The following is a 19,435-nucleotide window of genomic DNA, read 5'->3' as shown; positions in this document are numbered from 1 at the left end:
GGATATCATGGTATATTATGCCATCTATACCCATAAAGGATAACATTATTGCTTTTAACCTGTTTTTTACCTTAAGGTATCAGAGTGGGTTACAATGATTTAAAATATGTTCAAAACAGTTCTAAACAGATTACAATGGCAAAAATCAGATTGGTCCTAAAACTACACACCTCAAAGGCCAGGGTAAAGAGGCGCATTTTAGCAAAGAGCATAGTGAAGATGCCAGACACACCTCTGTGGAGATGGACTTCCGCAACGTAGATGGCGCCACACAGAATGCCTCTCCAAGAGCTTCTGGGGGCGCAGAAACTACCAAGAGGGGCCACCATGCTGATCTTACCACCACATAAATTATGCAGGAAAGAAGGTGGACTTCCAGATATTTGGGTACAAGCTCAATAACTGCTGAGTGTCTTCTAAAAGTATTTTTTTAAATAAACTACATGTTCTGATTCTCTGTTCCTTTTACACTGAAAAAGATTCTGAATCATTTTTGAACACGCGAAAGGAATTGGAAAGGGAGAGATGGACACCCAATATATATCTGAGGATTGTGTAAGACGCCAAATTGTTATTCTGAGTCCAAATCTTAATTTTAAGCAAGTCTGTTCCTTTTTTTTTTTTTTTTTTTTTTTTGACATGCATAGTAAAAGGAAGAAATAACTTGCTAGGGAGAACTGACCTATCTTGAGGCAAAGATATGTCTACTTTTAGAAAGTGTTGCCTGAAACTCAAGTCAGGTTCAACACTGTAAAGTATAAGCAAGCAAGGCGTGCAGTTCTGGAATAGCAGGCTGGATGCAAGAAGCTATTGCTGAAACTGTTAGATGTTCCAGTAACTGCACTCTTATGTCTAAAGTAATGCATATGACTCTCTGTTGACTTCATGAATTGCTAAATGGGCCTTCACGCAAATCAATGAACTCAAATAACTTGTATTTAGGGAGCTGAGCCTCTGATGGGTATTTATTTTGGACATGCCATTCAGTCAGTTACCTAACAGCAAAGTCCTCAAATCACCAAAATTCAAAGACCGTATGAAGCTCAGAAGCAAATAAACATTGTAATAATAGTTTTTAAAGCAGCATTAAAAACAATGTTGCTGCTTGACTTTGCCCTTGAAAGTGTTTAAAACGATTATAAACATATCAGTGCACTTGGATACGGTCTCCATGGCAGCATGGCAACAGTTAAGGGCTCTTTCTAAACATATCCAAAAGGAAACTAAAAATAGTGTGACGGTGTCAAAATATGTATATATATTTGGATACCAGTACACAAAAAGAGGAGTTTGTCTGCCTACCTCAGGGTGGTGTAATTTATTTTTATGGCAGTCACTGAATTTAGCAATTAATAAACTCTGTTGTTTTGCTTCTCATAAATGGCATAGTCAATTTGTTAACACAGAGGTTTTCAACCTTTTTGAGTCTATAGCTCCCTTGACCAACTACATTCCTCCTGTGGCTCCCCTGGGGGGCTCAGGAGCCCAGTTATGTCCCCCCTTGCATGCAGAGCTGGCAGCCTCTCACCCTTTTTCAAAGACCCTCCCCTGTGGAGTGTCCCCTCAGCCGCCTTTCCTCTCCCCTCTCCCTGGGAGCCCTCAGGGCAGCCGCTGCTGCCACCCCTGGTCTTTGAGCTGCCCCCTCCCCCCTATAGAGAGGTGCCTCCCCACACTGCCCCCCAGGGGCCTGGGAAGCACTGTAGAGTGTGTGCACTGTGTCATGTGATTGATTATGCAGGTAGGGCCTTACCTGGGCCCCCACAAAATGTTTTACTCAGGTTGGCACCCCTGGAAAGGAAGGACCTTATACAGCAAGCTGTAACTTTAGTCAACATAAACTATCACCTTTTGCACATACCTCCTGTTTCTCTGAATTTCTGCTTTGAGCTTCCTGAACTTAAGAATGGAAGTTCTGTGTGAAGTGAAACAAGTCTTTGTGCTCTTTCACATGTTGGTTGTTTGATTGTGTGTCTGCTTCTTGTTTAGTAATCCAGTTTGACTGCAGTAGCAGTCAAGTTGGAAGTAACCCTTATATGGAAAACATACCTAAGATTTCTAGCTCAGCTCTAAAACTCTCCCCTGCCTTCCAGATCCAGTGCTGGCCTGCGGACAACTCCTCTCATTCAAATGATGCACCTCTTGCCTCAAGAGCAGAAAATTTGCTTTATTTATTTATTGCATTTTTATCCACCTTTTCCTCCAAGGACCTCAAAGTAGTGTGCATTGGTCTTCTCCCCCAGTGACTAGCCCAAGGTTACCTAGTGAGCTACCTGGCTGAGTGGGAATTTGAACCCTGGTTTCCCAGGTCCTAGTCCAACACTCTAACCACTGTGCCACGCTGGCTCTCAGCACCCCTTTCTGCATCACCCTGGCCTCAGCACATGGCTATTCAAGCACATTCAAAGTGATTCTGCTGCGGCTTCTCCTGCCCCACCAGCACACAAGAGCATGCAGCTGCAGACGAGGCTGCAGGACTTTAAAATATTGCAAGCAGCTCTTGGGGGGGGGAGAGACTGGAAGGGCTTGAACTTTTTAAGACTTCGGATGACCCTATCCTGTGCTGATTCACACTCAGCCAGCGGAGTCCAGCGGGAGCTGCTCAGAATCTGGTCCTGACATGACCTCTTCTGACCTTTTTGCCTTGCCTTGCCTTGCCCTGCTGCTGGACCAGACTGGTAAAGGCTCTGGTATTCATTACCACTTTCCCCGAGGGCTCTAAGCCCCAGAAAGGCAGGGTTTCTGTCTCTCAGCCTAACATTCCGGAACTTGTTGTTTCTTTGAGCTCCTTGAGGGAAGGATGCAAACAAACAGAGCAATATATGGGCTAGCTCAGTATATTGACAGTGCCCTATTATCAGAGGGGCAAGCATTCAAAGCAGTATCTTGCATCATCTTCTCCAGGCCATGTAATTAATTAATTAATTCATTTGGAGATCTTGGGTCCAAAGGAGAGAGAGAGCGTGTATATCTCCCACCCTCCCACCCACCCATCCAATATTAGTCAAACCAATGTCAATGGTTCTGATTCCTAGAAAATTCAGCTAGCGCAGTTTCTTGCTTCTATACTTAGCTTAGAATACCATAATATAAGAGCCCTGCTAGATCAGACCAAAGCCTGCCTAGTCTTAACAAGCTGCTTCCCATAGTTGTCAGAGCCTTCTGGACAACTCCCAAGCAGGACATATGAGGACAGTCTCTACTGCTGTTGCTCCCAAGTGACTGGCATTCATAGCCATGGTGCCTTTGATTTTGGAGGTAGTGTACTGTTGGCATCTGTCTGTCTTGAGAGACAAGGACATGTGTGGGAGTAAAACCACAGCATAACGGGACCAAAATGACTTTCCCGGGGTATATGGGGGTCATGGGCTGCCCAGACAACAAGACCCCTCTCTTGGCCACGCTGATGTGGTCCAAAGGAAAGGAAAGCAAAATGTTTGGCACCAGCTGGGCTGTGGAAGTTGCTGGAAGGTGGTCTTCAAGATGCCATCTGACCATCTTAGAGACTTCACTCCAGATTTGTGAAGGGTTTACTCCTTAGCCCTTTCTTCTTCCAAATATATCCCACAAAGCAGTGGAGGTTTAGTATCAGATCCTAGAGGGGCTACCTTCCCAGGTTGATGAGGTGGTATATCACCTTCAGTATTAGTAGCCATTGCTAACCATATATTTTTATTATTTATTAAAATTGTATACTGCATCCGTAGATCGCAGAGTGGTTCACAACATAGAATTACAATATAAAATTACATATCCTCCATGGGTTTGTCTAATCCCCTTTTAAACACACCTAAGGGTGTGTACACACCATACATTTAAAACACATGTCTTTACCCTAAGAATCCTGGGAACCGTAGTTTACCCCTCACAGAGCTGCAATTCTCAGCAGCCTTATCAAACTACAGTTCCCAAAATTCTTTGGGTGAAGCACAACAATACCTGTTGGTGCAGTGGGACTTCCTCCCTCCCCTCCTCCCACATGCCCCCCCCCCGGTCTGCTCTGGAGGGTCAGGAGATGATTTTGCTGAGAAAGCAAAAATGCTTGGGCTGACAGAATGACCTTCTTAGTGCCTCTTTTAATGTGCATAGGCAACCAAAGCTAGTGGCCATCTCTACATCTTGTGGGAGAGATTTCAATAGTTTAACTGTGCATGAAGTGAAAAAGTGTTTACTTTCCTTTGTACTGAATTTCCCATAGTTTAGCTTCATTCTTCTTTTGTAATTAATATGAAACAACTGGGATGGCTGTTATGAGAACTAATTAATTACCTCTCGACTGGTTTGACTATGCAGTAAACCCCCATCCACAGGTACACCAGAGAAACCCACAAGCTCACCTCTCTGTCATAAGCTCCTGAATACCAGACCTACGCTGGCAGTTGAATTTTGTGGTTCTTCCCACCCAAATGCTTTGCCTTCCCTCCCAGGAGGCAATCAGGGGGAAAGGACCAAATTCAACTCTGTCCCCCATTGGTCCTGGTCCTTAGGCTCATAACAGAGTTCTCAAGACGGGGAATGGTTCTCACAATGCTATCAATCAATGAGAATTGAATCTAAGAAAAATCATGCTGACAAGATGCAGGCAATATACCTTGGCATATACTACATGTCTGCTAGAGACTCAAACCTAGAACAGATTCCTTCCCCCGTGTGCCCTTCCTCCCAGTTTCATGCAGTTTTTACAGCCCCCTCCTTTGAAACTTCCTGTGCCCCATTTGTGTGGCATTGGCAGGATGCAGCAGCACGCATCCAAGTGAACGCACCAAATGCACAGTGTGCCACGGCTAGAATGACGCCATCTGTGAGCTGGCACACGGAAGCTTGTGATATTGTAACAACATAACAATCATGCTCAGTACTCACTGAACTGCAACAATTTGTTTTCAAAGCATTGTGGATGCATTAGCTAAATTTGAGCTAAAGGTGGAGAGTGAAAATGGACAAAGGGGGCGCAGTGGATCCCACTGCTCTTTACACCAATTGTGACAGATCCAAACTACATACGCTACACATCCTATAATATAGGTGGGGGCTGACGGAGAGGGCAAGGGGGAGAGGCTCAGCCTCGCAGAAGGCAGAGGGCAGGGCCAGGAAGAAAGGGGGAGGGGAGCAAGGAATCTTTATTATTTAAAAAAATGCTTTGTGTGTCCATGTCTATCTTGTCCCTTAAAAAAAAAATATTTTTTTGATGTGCCTTTTAATCTACCAAAGATTAAAATTAAATAAACTCAGGCTTAAAGGGTTTTCTCAGGACAGTGGAGGGTTAAGTGCTTCGGTATGTGCTTCTGATAGGAAATGCTTGGAGGGGGGCACAAAGATGGGAGGCTGAGGAGGGTCAGTTCCTCAGCATTGGGCATTGACAAAAGTCCCTATTTTCATTGGAGAAATGTTGGAGGGTATGAGGCTGCTCACCGGGGTGAAACAGTTTCAGCATATAACACCAATCCTGTCCCAAACCTGCCGGTTGCCAATTACTTTGGTTGCCACCAATCTGGGCCCAATTCAACATCTCAGAACCATGATACCTCAAAGGCCACCTCTCCCCCTGCAGTCATCATCTGAGGACCTCCTTCGTATGCCCCTTCCGTGAGAGGCTTGGAGGTGGCAACACAAGAATGGCACCTTCATCTTTAGATGCCAGGCAAAAACTTTTCTCTATACTAACCAGGCCCTCGGCCTTGAACTATCTGTGGCCTTTAGAAGTAGGTGAGCTTTTTTAATGCATTTCCCCCACTGTTGGTTTTAATGTATTAATGGGGGGGGGTTGTAAGTTGCTTTGGGTTGCCCTAAGCAAGATAAAAAAGTAACAAATTTAAGAAATATAACAAAAGGAAGGAAGGAAGGAAGGAAGGAAGGAAGGAAGGAAGGAAGGAAGCTGGGTTGTTATGGTGCCTGAGGCTCATATATTGTACATCTCTCTGTGATTTGTCTATGCAAACATTACCAGGGAATGCTCAATGTGGCGCATGGCGCAGATGTAAACCTAAACCTGTTTGGCAGCCTTGTGGTCAGAGAAGCTTCAGCACTGGTTCTGAATCACTTTTCTATATTAGAATGAATCAGGTGTGAAGTGGTTCTGACGTATGTCGATCATCTGATGAGACAAGCATGGGAAAGAAACCTTGCCCTCAGGTAAGGTCCACATACTAGAAAACCAAAAGTTCGCAAGGTTTGAAATAGTACTCTTTAGGGCCAAAGGCAGGGTTTATTACCTCCCCAGTTTCAAGAGATTATTGGCTCCATCTGTTTGGCGCCTTCCATTATCATTCAACTGTCTAGGATGGTCATAATGCAGAACATGCTTTTGACTGGGGCACTCACTGCAGCCGCAAGGAGAATGCCACTGAATCTGGCTTCTCTATAAGAACTACACCTGCCTGGCCACAGAGTGCATGGAGACTCATAACATTGTTTCCAAGAGCTATGTCAGCCTTTCCCAACCTGCTGCCCACCAGATATTTTGGACTACAAATCCTATCACCTCCAGCTGGCACAGGAGGATGGGAGTTGTGGTCAGGGGCAGCCCATCCCTTTTTGCCACCTGAGGCAAAATGGGACGATGCCCCTCTCCACTGAAGACTCACTTGTTATCAGAGCTGGGTCAGATGCAGGTCAGCACACAAGACACAGAGCTAAGCATTGTAGTTTATTCTTTCTTCAAGAAAGCAGCATACAGCTCAGCAATACCTCCCAAAAGGACTTGCCCCCATACAGCAGTTGCCAGGACTGATGGTCCCTGCCTCTAAGTCTCCTCTGCTACCAGACATTGCCCAAGCAGCCTCAAACTACAGTGGCCCACCTGCAATCTCTGTCCAGCTCTATGCATTACCCTGTGTGCCCTTGGAGACAAGGGGGGAGAGGAACTTGTCACAGCAGCAGAGTAAGACTCCTGGGATTGCGCTCCACCCTCTGATTCTGAGCTGCTTCCTGTCACAGGTTCTCCTTACTCACTAAAGCCTGTTGCTTCTTCAGCATCCAACCATTCCTCCCCCCAATCTCCCTCTGGCCTTTCCTCAGTGTCCCACCCCCAATCCTCGGGCTCAGAGCCTTCCTCCTCTGGGGCTTCCCTCGGGGCTTCCCTAGCTCCTTGTCATCTTAAGGGCCCAGCATAGACCATGGTGAGGGCAACACTGGCTTTGATTCTTCGTTGCTATTTCTAGGCGTTCTTTTATAATGTGACCACAATCCAGATATTTTAACATGAATCCAATAGGTTGTCTTCCAAGGGAGAGAGTTATATAGCCTGGTTGTCATAACAGAAATGGCTTTGCCCAACATACCCATGAGCTGTCTACTACTGACGGAACAGGGGGCTCGGTTGAAGTGGGCAGATTAATGTGGGAAAAGAGGGACCCAATAAAATCCATGGCCCCAAACTATGTGGGACTTTAAACAATCATCATTTTGAATTGTGCTTCAAATTAGTCCAGAGGCCAGTGAAAATGGTAGAATATTGGAGCCACATGATCTGACATACAGTACAGACACACACCCATTCAAAATGCTGGCTGTTACATTTTGCAAAAGCTGCCACAAGCCCTTTGGTTCCATCAGAATCTGGCATTGTTTGGTTGCTCCAGACAGACCAGGAGGGGGAGGCAGGGGGGAGCTGGAACCCCGGGTTGGAGAAGAGAGGCTGTCTCAATGTCTCTCAATGTCAGGGAAGAAAGATCTGCTGTCTCTCTCCTCTGTGCCTCCTGTGCAGAGCCTCTTTAAGGAGGGAGAGAGCCAACTAAATATGAGGATGAGCCAGGTGCCACCTTCACAGGTGGGTTCAGATGCATCCACCCCTACTGAGAGCATGTGTATGCATACAACAGATTCATGGGTGAGCTCACCCCCACCTCATCTTTAAAACCTTAGCAGGAGAGGCATGACAATTGTTGGGACATCTTTGTAGCTTCCGTTCAGTTATGAACCTTTGACCATGGAATATTGTCTAATGGACTTTATGCTGGCTACTGAGCCCATATTGCTATTTGCCTGAATAAATATCTCTTCCTTACTTACAAGTAAAAGCTGCTGTTGTAGTGTTTGGGGACAGGAGCTTGACCAAAGCTAAAGTTCCCTAACTCTTTTCAAAGACAGTCCCATGTACGTACCTTTATCCAGCCTGGACCCAACCAATGTATATGTGTAGTGGGAAGATCTGCCTTCTCTGGGAGAGGGTGCAGTTGGTGCACCATGTCCAAGCTGACTCAGGCACTACCTGGCTATCTGGAAGCAAAGACAGTACCAGAAGCACTTTCCTACTGAGTAAAAACACTTAGGACTTTCCTGTGTTTATCCAACCCATTGTTAATCTCTGGAACTGGTTCAGAACTCCCAGCGCCTCCCTGGAAACAGAGGGAAAGGAAAGAGAAAGATGGGCAGTGACAAATAACCTCCCCAAGTGGTTTCATGTTAAACAACATAGGGATAAGAGGAATCTGTGTGGCATTCGTAACTCAAGAGCAGCCACTCAGAACCAGCTACCTTCAAGCAAGGACTGATATCGCTTGAACATCTACCCCACCCAGGATAAGTGACCCAGAAGGATTTAACAGTTTGTGGAATCAAAAGCCAGTGGACTGAAAGGGTCCACTGAACCAATATGAATGTGCTCTCTCTTTTCTAGCTCCTGGTGTACTACCCACCAGAATGATAAAGAATGGCTCAGTCCTCAATCTGGGTTAGAAACCAGAGTGAAAAGGGTATTGAATACCTGGAGTTCAGTCACTACCTTATGCTTAAGTGCCTTGCCACCCACACGCCCAATTACCTTAGGATCTTTTGATGCACCTGCCTCATACTGCCAAATGGACTGGCTTTCACTGCACCCAATATAAGCAAAATAGCAGAGAATGTTGCTAAACAGGTAACAGCAGAATATTCTGTACCACTTTCTAAAATCATTGTTCCCCTTCTGCCACCATAATGGTCTTTTTTACTTCAGGCAACTACAAATATGGTTCAGAAGGTTAGATCTTTAAAGTTTGTTAATTAGCATGTGATAAATTGCATCTCTAACAGGTTCCAAAGAAAATAATTAAATCTACATTCAGATGGATTGCAATAATTTACACATCCACCTACTTGTCTTTAGTATATGAATGCAGTGTTACTTGGAGGCAGTACAAGGTAAAGGGGTTGGGGCAAGCAGAGGGTAACAGTAGATATTATTTCCTCAAATTTGGCATAATTTGTAGTGGGGGTTTCAGTTGAATTGTTAATGGAACCAGTGAACCTTCTATGGGGTTTAGAATACATTGGCAGAGGTAGGAAGTCTACCCAGTAATTACTGTAATTAAAGGGCTTTGTCTTTGCTAATTGAAGCTAGTTATAACTTACATCAGCCACTACTTACATTTTAAATATCGGCTCGTATGACAACAATGATTACACTTCCCTTAAAGTGTTTGCCTTTAACTTCTGGATTCATATTTTAATGTGGCTGGTCAGCACCCAGTGATATCATTGCATATCTTCAGTGCCATCATCCAGGCAGGCATGTACTGTAAGTCTGTGATAAAACATAGCAGCAGTAGCAGCTGTTTGTAGATTATTATTATTTTAGTACTAGGTGTCAAATGCTTCATGGAAAATTTACAGAAAAGGCAGTGGTCAAGAACTGGATTGATTAAAACAACTCTGAAACAAGCAGAAGTATAGACTGGGAAAGTCTACCAGAATCTTTGACAGGTTCCTGTCCAGGTATACACTGGGGAGAGACTGAGCAAACAAAAAAACTGTTCCAGACTCTGGCACACCTAAAACTACTACAAAGTTATGACATCTGGAGTCAACTTCTAAACATGACAACAGGCAGGGGCACATTCTAATGCTTCATAAATATGATTCAATATTCTATAGATGACCTGTTTCTAAGAAGACTTCTTGCTTCTGCTAGTAACTCTTCACACCTTCTACTTTCAAATCTGGGTGTGGAGGACAGAAGAACCATGCAGGGCAGATCTGTGACCATGAACTGAAAAGGTATTGCCAAAATGCAGTTCAATTTAAGGTATGAATCCTTGGTGAACAGGTAAGCATGTGGTACATACATACCTAAACATACCTAAACACATATCTGCATATTGTTCAAGGACTTGAGATTAGCATGTGATCATATAATGATATCTGAAGCATCTCATTAAAGAAGAAAAAGAAAAGCATTTGTAACTCATGGCTGTTTTAATGACTTCAGCAGTTTCAAATATATGCTGGGAAATAATACATCTTTTCTGTAGAAAACACCACAGGCCACCACTTGTCATTTTATTCTGCATATATGACTCAGAAAATCTAGTTAGACACTGATGCCAGAACAGAATGTGCCTGTCATGAAACAGAAACGGACTCTTGTTTAAATATCAAAGATGATTGTGGAACAGTGTTTCTCCCATGTATCAGTTCTCTAAGCCCCCTTTCATGTGTACGTTTGTCGGCGGGGGGGGGGGGGATTTCTTAAACAAGATGCCATTGCAATCTTCCTGCTTTCTATCACATTTCTTATTTACCGGTTTGCTTTAAGGTGTAACTTTCTTAAGATTTAGGGCAGATTTCAACATATAAATGGCTCTGAACACATATGTGTTGGGGTGTGCACAGAACACAAGATATACTGTTCAGAAGTCAGTTTGCCAGATGGGAAAACAGCCCATCTCTAAGTACTTTGGAGACTCTCTGATTCAAATCAGGGTCTACATCTGAGCACACTTCAGAAAAAGAGGCTTCATTTGCCCCAGCATTCACTATTGCAAAATTTTAAAACTACTTTAATTTGTTTTCTTTTTGGCAGAAGAACATGAAAATTGTTGCCTGTCTAAGGCTGTGTACACACGTAGCCTTTGAAATACACAGGGACTGTTTTCTCACAATTATTTTAGTACATAGGGATTTGCAATTGTACACACCTTCAAGCGTTAACATAATCCAAAGAGATAGATAGCGTTGTCCATACAAACACACACACACAGGGTCTTTTCAAACAATGGTCTTCTCCAGTGCCAGAACTCACCATGAACGCCTCCCTGGTTCTCTTATAATGGGAACGTTGCCCACCTGAGAGATGCTGGAACTGAGTCTACTCTACTCCATTCCATTTGATGAGTATTTCCACTTCCTTTAAAAAAAATAAAAATCCTTCTGCAGTCTTTTGAAAGAAAGCAGCTGGTGTATTGATTTGCAGAACCACTTGCAGTGTGCTCTACCCCCGTGGGCAAAGACAACAGATGGAATAAACAGAAATGACAACTTTGTGGGATTAAGATTTGGCCTCAGCTTTATTGATTGCAGATGTAGGTAAGCTTTGGCTTAGGCACTGGGTATGTATCCCTTATCACCTTCCCAGGGGAAGGTTGAGGTTAGGACAGGTGTCATGGCTGGGTTATGGGTGCAGATCAACTAGGAGGGATACGTTAAGTAATAGGTTTTTAATGTTGAATGGGTAAATGTATGTCTAGGGACAATGGTTAAAACAAACACCATTAACTTTACTGCTGGATACGTGTGTAATGGTTACTGGATATGTATTTGTTTAAAAACCAACAAAAAAGTGTGTCTTAGTAAAAAGACACAGGTCAACTAAGCTGACCCTCCCCATGCCGTGACTGGGAGTTCCATGGCCCTTCTGTTCCCTGTTTGGCTTCAAAACAGAAACTTCCATTCAAATCCCTTTAGTGGGGTACCCTGGGAACCCACCTACATGAGGTTGAGGTGATGCCCCAAATCACCCCAGACCCAGAATTGGACTCAGGATTGCACTCAATGCCTTAACTGCCAAAAGTTGTGGTGATTGCTATGAGGAAGGCAAAAAACCCCAATGGGCACAACAACAACAACGTTTTAAATAATGTTTTATTTGTACCCTGGCCATCTGACTGGGTTGACGCAGCCACTATGGGTGGCTTCCAGCAAAAACTTAATAAAACATTTAACATGTTAAACATTCCTATACAGGGTTCCCTTCAGATGTTGTATAATTATTTAATAATAATCATTTTATTATTATTTGTTTGCAGACAAATTACTTCTCAGCCCTAAATACAGTAACTATTTGTAAACCGCAGCAAAGTCATTATACAAGTCAACTAAAGAGCAACATGTGGGCTGGGCGGGCTGATTGCTCTTCTGCCGATTGTGCTGACGGTCCCCAGCACAGCCAGCTTTTATTCTCCAGTGGCCAATTGGAGTGAAAAGCTGTGCTTCCTCAGGTCCACCACCAAAGCTCTGCTCCCCTCCAAGGCCTTGGTGGGGCCAAAATTCAAAATTTGGCAGGCAATCCCAGGAGCCATCACGGCCAGCCACAGAGAAGCCCAATGGCCGACTGCAAGGAGATCAATTTGCCCCCCCCCCCCGGGCACAGGAGGGCAAGAGGCCTCAACCAGCACCCACCCCAAACTGGGTAAGTGCCACATATATATGTATCTCAATACATGTCCTCTTTTGCTTATTTTATTCATAAGCAAGGCAAATATGTTGAAGGGGAGTGGCACAACCCTGCGGCATCAGCAAGGGTGTCCCAATAGGAAATGACCTGAGAAAGTGCTCTCTGTGCAGCAAGTGCTGGAGAAGGGCATTCTTGGCACAAAATGGGTTATAACTCTTCCCAGGGGCGAAACCTCAGGACCCCTAATCCTGGAAGCGCCCCAGAAGTGACTTTGTCCACATTTGCTTTAAAAAGTGCATCATGTGTGTATGTAACATTTCCCTAATTTCCCCTAATTTTCATCCCTCCATAGCTCAAAAACTATAATGCATAGGAAAGTTTTATTCACCATAGTGTCTTTGACATGTGAGCTAATCTAGTACAGCAATTTCAATCAAAATCTGAGGTGTAGTAGCTATTAAAAAAATAAAATAATGTGGTGGTTTTTTGTGGAACAACCTCATTGAAGAAGATAACAGTGGTTACTCAGACCTAATTGCTGGTTGTGAAGAGGCCCCCATATCAGTTCAAGCTTCAGGGCTCCAAAACTGTAGGTCCACCACTGATTGTTTCGGCAGAATGTGCTTTGGATTGACACACAGTGTAGGACAGGGATGAGACGGAGATGTAGTTGTATGGCACCCAAAATGGCAGCTGCTTCCTGCTCTGAATGCCAGTGTGTACTCACTTGAAGCTGCTTCTGCGTCTTGAGAGAGTAGAAGCTTGACAGCAAAAGGAACTTCTTAGACTGTGTGCCGTGCCCACTCCCATTCATTCTGCATCCAGTGCGCTCCCACCAGTGGTTTGGGAAGTGGTATATACACAACTTTAGTCACAATCCATATCAATCCTGCATTTATCCCATTCTTCCTTATGAAACTCTACATTGTGATGCAATCCCCCACCCCTACCCCAAAAAACCCAGTTATGATCCAAATTGAGAAAAAGAACATCTTTGCTGCATTTGGTAAAGTGTACCCCCCCACCACCACCCTGTTTCCCTCTCAGGCTTCCTGCCTGACTTATCTGACTCTGCTTCTTCCCCAAGCGAGAGGGACTGGTGCCGCCTGCACAGCTGCAAGGTGGGCTGCTGGCGGTGTAGTGCCCCTTCCCCCTGTTCAGCTGCTTCCTGCAATGAAGGCAGATGGTAAAACCAACTCAAAGTGATCCCAGGCGACACTCTGCTGCTTTCTTCCCCTACTGGCACAGCCAGCTTCCTCGGTGGGAAGGGGAGCAGTGAAGGTGTTTTGAGTTTGGTGACAAAATCGCTAAAATGACCAGGGCTACTGCTACCTAGACCACTGCTTCCAACTGGGGGTCCCATACATTCCTTTGTATGTATTGTGGGTTTTTGTGCATTGTGACTTGCTGCTGTTTTTATTGATGATAGTTTAGTAATTATTTATTGTAATGGTTAAGAGTAAATTTCTGTCGTTGAGCTCCTGGCAGAAGTCAGGACAGACATTGTTTCAGGGCCCATCGCACTTGTCGTGCTTCACCTCAAACAAGTCTAGGATTCTTGGGACTTGGAGATAGTTTACAATCTTCTGATACAGGCAAATAAACACAAATCAGAAATGGCATACATAAGTAGTGCTGCTTTGGAAACCAGCTTGAAGTGAAATTAAATTAAACTATGGAAGCACAGATGCAAGGTGGGCTATCACAGTCAAGGCAATAGCTTCTTACCAATGCAATATCAAAAGACTTCAAGAAAAAAATCTACCCTGGCTAACCAAGGGCAATACAGAATCCAAAAACTCCTAACCTAGCTGAGATTTTGCCATTGCCTTCACTTTCAACCAAACTTCACTTGGATATCAGTAACCATCTGAATCCTCATTGTCTTTTCAGCAGTTATGGAATGAAATTATAAAACAATTTAACAGATGCTTTGAGTGCAATGAATTAGGTAATGATGTACAATGGTATAAACATCCACTACATTATATAAATATATTAGCAATTTTCATTGGCCTTATAACACGAGCATATGACAAATGCTAATGCACAACTTGTCTGAAACTTCTGACCCTTTAATCATCCTGTCTGGAGAAATGTGATCTCCAGTGCAAATTTAAAAAACACACATTTTGACTAAGTCTGTGGTAACAGTCTTAATTTCTCCTTCCCAAATCACAGCTTGCACTGGGTGGATTTTGCAGACTTTTCTGTAGATCCTCTTACTTTATTGCACTCCATATGCACAAAAGTGTGCTGAATACGACAATGAGGAGGCTCTCTGTATGTCCCCCTAAAAATAGTCTGAGGTCAGTTTTAACTGCTCTGATTACCTGTTGTTTTTTAGGCCCAGTTTCCTGAACAGGTGAACTAGTGTTAGCGTTAACTGCATGCGACTACAGTGGTACCTCTGGATGTGAATGGGATCCGTTCCAGAGCCCCATTTGCATCCAGAGCAGAACGCAACCCGTGTCTGCATGTGCCGTGATTCACCGCTTCCGTGCATGTGCATGTGTGAGCAGCGAAACCTGGAAGCAATGCATTCCATTACTTCCGGGTCACTCAACCCGAAGCTACCGTATTTTTCGCTCCATAAGGCGCACCTGACCATAAGGCGCACCTACTTTTTGGGAGGGGGGGGAATTCAAGGGAAAAAAATATTATTTAAAGGGAGCGCTGAGCAGAGCGTTTATGCATCCCAGGCTCTGCTCAGTGCTCCCTTTCATGAGCCACATGGAGTGTGTGTGTGGCTCTTGGGGGCTTTTCCCCGAGGAGGGAGAAGGGTAGCCCATCACTCTTTAAAGGGAGCGTGGCTACCCCTGGCTTTTGCGGGAGGTGAGGGAAGTGAGAGAGCCGCGCTCTGTCCCTTCCCCCACCTCCCGCAAAAACCAGGGATAGCTTCCACAGGGCAGCAGAATGAAGGCTCCCCGCTTTGCGCCACTAAGACAGAAGCTAAAACAGCTAGAGGGAGCACTGCGCAGCGCTCTTTCTAGCTGTTCTGGCTTCTGGGATAGCCCGCGAAGCCTCCGCCGGGGCAGCAGGGAGCCTTCATCCCACTGCCCTGCAGAGGCTTCACTGGCTACCCCAGAGCTGCTCAGGAGCTTGTCGGGGCTGGAGGGGGAAACCCAGGTTTAACCCCCCCCAGCCCCAAACAGCAGTTCAGGGAGCTGCTCCCAGAGCTTGTGGGGCTGGCGGGGGAAGCCCGGGTCCCCACCCCTCCACCCCAAGCCTGAGGGACCACACATTTGCTCCATAAGACGCACAGACATTCCCCCTTAGATTTTAAGAGGGGAAAAGTGTGTCTTATGGAGTGAAAAATTTGGTACTTAAACCTGAGGTATGACTGTATTTTTGAATGATGCCTTCTTCTTCTGATCCTAAGCATCAGAAATAAGTCCTATTACAGGGGTCAGCAAACTTTTTCAGCAGGGGGCTGGTCCACTGTCCCTCAGACCTTGTGGGGGGCTGGACTATATTTTGGAGGGGGGAAATTAACAAATTCCTATGCCCCACAAATAACCCAGAGATGCATTTTAAATAAAAGGACACATTCTACTCATGTAAAAACATGCTGATTCCTGGACCATCCACGGGCCGGATTGAGAAGGCAATTGGGCCAGATCCGGCCCCCAGGCCTTAGGTTGCCTACCCATGTCCTATTAGCTTCCTGATCACATACTTACTGGCTCCAATCTGCATTATACATTTCAGGCTTTCTCCAAAGAATCCTGGGAAGTGTAGCTTATTAAGGGGTGCTGGGAGACCCCTGTTCCCTTCACAGAACTACATTTTTCAGAGTGGGAAGGGGATTGACAGTTAAACCACTCTGAGAAAAGTTACAGAATGCTGCAGCACCTTAGAATCACAGAATTGTAGTGCTGGAAGGGAACCCTAGAGTCATCTAGTCCAACCCCCTGCAATGCAGGAATCTCAGCTAAAGCATCCATGACAGATGGCCATCCAACCTCTGCTTAAAAACCTTCAAGGACGGAGAGTCCACCACCTCCCAAGGGAGTCCGTTCCACTGCCAAACAGCTCTTGCCATCTGAAAGTTCTTCCTCAGAGCCATAGCAAGTCCTGCTAGTGCTGGGGGGGGGGCGGTCTGCAGGGGCCTGCCATGGGGGTTGGGGGGTCACCAGAGTGACTGCTTCCTTCCCGGGCACCCTCCACCTTGAGGGTGGCAGGGGTGTGTGCTGCAGTTCAGGTGCGCTGCAAGCCCAGGTCCCTGCTGCTTTTGCGAGTGGCGCACTGGGCTCTCAGGGTACAGGCATGCCGCCCCCAAAAGGAAGTGCAGCTCCTGTTCTTCCTGGTGTTCAGTCGGAATGCCCTTTCTCGTAACTTGAATCCCTTGCTTGGGTCCTACACTCTGGAGCAGGAGAAAACAAGCTTGCTTGAAACAAAGGCTGGATCTCGACACATCAAAGTGTTTCTGTTAAACGCTTTGCAAACTTTGTATGAGAAATCAGGTCAGCAAAAACACAACTCCACACACCATCTGGTGTCACACTTTTAGAATGCATAAACAACACATATCAAGCGCTTTTTCTTTGTCAATGTAGCTGAGTCCTAAGATGTTTCTTTGTGTCACCTCTGTTTGGCCAGCAGCCTGTGCATTTGCTCACCCTCATCCCTCTTCTCCTTCGGTTGGCTATCTATCTCACAGTCAAAACAGAGACTGTAAGCTCCTTGGGGGGCAAGACCTTTTCATTCTTGTTTATATTATTCCATAAAGCACCCATATGCATTAACGGTGCTGCCTAAACAGTAAATAACAAGAACAAACTACAACATGGCTACTCTCTTGGATTTCATCTATGTGCAACCCCCCACTCCTTCAATAACTCACAAACATCTTATTCACGTTTTGTTCACATGCCCTGACATGAGCCAGGACAAAGAAGTGTGCTCAGTGAGTATTAACAGGAACTTTGTCATGCAACAACCTTAAGACAGAATTTGTGACTCACAGGAAATGAAGAAACAAGCTGTTAAAAAGGCTTCTCACCATGTTTGAAAAAAGCTGAGACCAAACAAAATACAGGATCACCAAAATACAGGGCTCTGCCAGCTGCATTCATCTATCATTCCCACACCCATATTTCCTAGTAGATTCAACTGTGGTAAAACTGGAAGCAAAGAGTAGTCAAAGTGATTAAGAAGCATCATGAATAATTTTTGGCCTTTCTGAAAGGCCATTCAAACATGCCTCTCTTACATACAACCTTCGGGCAAAACAGTGTCTAAATATATTTTTAAGGCCAAATGCATTATTAAGACGACAAAATAAAGGAAAAAACATCTGAAGCAGCAGAATAAGTGGATGGACTTCCTTTTGCACTCATCCAGAAAGTGTCCCCCTAATTAGAAATGCGAAATAACAATTTAAGTTCAGGGTATAATGGGAGGGACGTGGCAGCTCAGGTGCCCTGCAGGTCCAACCAAGTCATACTCAGAAGAGGCCACTGGCATCAATGGGCAGGACGAAGGGTTCATCCATACTTACCATTTGCCCTGCTCTTTCAAGGCATGGTCCGCACTTTAAAGCTCCATGTCCGAGTGTCCCCCCCCCCCGCTCCCTTTTTGCTCCAGAGCAAATGGTAATTCAGGTTTTCCACGGATTGCCATTTGCTCTGATTTAGCTTTAAAGAGCAGGTTTTCATGGAGAAGACTCCGGAGCAGGAAAAATGGTGCTTGGATATGGAGCTTTAAAGGATGGACTGTGCCTGGAAAGTGCAGAGGAAAGGGAAGTGTGGATAAGCCCTAAGTTAAGAACATTGATTTCAATGGGTCTGCTGACTTAAGTTGGATCTAACTCAGCGTCTGTTACTCAGGTCTCTGTTTTGGAGTGTACAAAAATGAATTGCAACTTTGAACTGACCATTTTTCTAATTGCAGCCCAGGCAAAAGTCCTTGGCAAGAAGTAATTTATTTCTTATACCAACTACTTCAGCACAAGTTCTGTGTTTCCTGCATATTACAGAAGGCTGACTAGAAGCCCCTGGGTAAATGTGCTGGCAGACCTGCTTGGGAAAGTTCCTCCTGCAAGTCTAAGGTTGGAGACATTTTTTTTCAGAAAATTGAAAGTATTTATGAGAGTTGGATCACTGATTGTGGTATGAGCTCTCTTTTGTATGATTGCAAACAACTGAAAAACCTGTTAGTCCAGAAGTGACGGTGGAACAACAAAAACAAAAAGCAGGCACTAGGGGAAGTGACACCTCTTTCACAACATTTTCAACTCTGTTAAAAAGTGTTATTGACAGACTATGTCCCTTGGTGTTGGTAAACCCCTTGACTTGACTAGAAACATGCCCTTTAATTTCTCAGGAAAAGCTATGGCTTAACATATTTTGACTGCTTCTGTAATTCCAGAATATAGCTGCAACCTGACAGCTGCTGCAAAGGAAAACACAGATCTCCTTTGAACATGTAGCTCTGTCAGCTGTGCCTGCATTGGTGATCAGATATTTTTCAGAGCAGCTAATGTATTTGATATTTTATTTTTAATTCAAAATAATTTTACATTTTGCTGGTATTGCCGTTTGGAGGCCCAGGGCAAAAAAGAATTTGCTTTGCTTCTCACAACATAAAGGAGCTAAATAAAGTTACCAAATTTCATCTCTATTGCCCACTTCTTCAAAACCAGTTGTGGGCTTGATCTGATTGCGGAATTCACTCCTCGTCATTCACAATTTGTGAGAGCTCACATCCAGCACTATTGATTTTACAGAAATCACCACCACCTCGCCTTTTCATCGTCAAATCATTTGTCACCTCCTCAACTTTCTCTTGAAGAGAACTTCTACACTACATTGCTTGCTCTTGTAGTTTCTTCTTGCCTCTAAGCATGCAGAAGTTTTTTTTTTAATGTTTCTGCTACATTGTGAGTTGTCCTGTACTGAATGGCCTGTTTGCAAGATTGTTGGGTTTGTACTTGAAGTGCATACAAAATAACAAGTCTTTGTGCCAGGAAGCATGCGCCTTAGGCTCATTATTTCGAAAGAATTTGTCATTTACATCCAGACCAGCAGCATTGTAGATGTTATTTGTTAATGTTGTCTAAGCCTT

At 44.6% G+C, this 19,435-nt stretch overlaps 1 protein-coding gene across 1 annotated transcript in view; it reads left to right on the top strand.

The window, feature by feature from the left end:
- Nucleotides 1–9,921: 9,921 nt before the first annotated feature.
- Nucleotides 9,922–19,435, top strand: part of PELI1 (pellino E3 ubiquitin protein ligase 1) — a 75,094-nt gene continuing 65,580 nt past the window's right edge. Inside the window, exon 1 of the mRNA XM_083435402.1 lies at nt 9,922–10,000. The gene's annotated coding sequence lies outside the window, so the exon portion shown is untranslated. The remainder of the gene's footprint in view (nt 10,001–19,435) is intronic.

The sequence above is a fragment of the Podarcis tiliguerta genome (assembly GCF_965153285.1).
Source record: "Podarcis tiliguerta genome assembly, chromosome: 3".
Taxonomy (NCBI): Eukaryota; Metazoa; Chordata; class Lepidosauria; order Squamata; family Lacertidae; genus Podarcis; species Podarcis tiliguerta.
The sequence above is the reverse complement of the archived record's forward strand: the minus strand, read 5'-3'. Positions and strand labels throughout refer to the sequence as shown.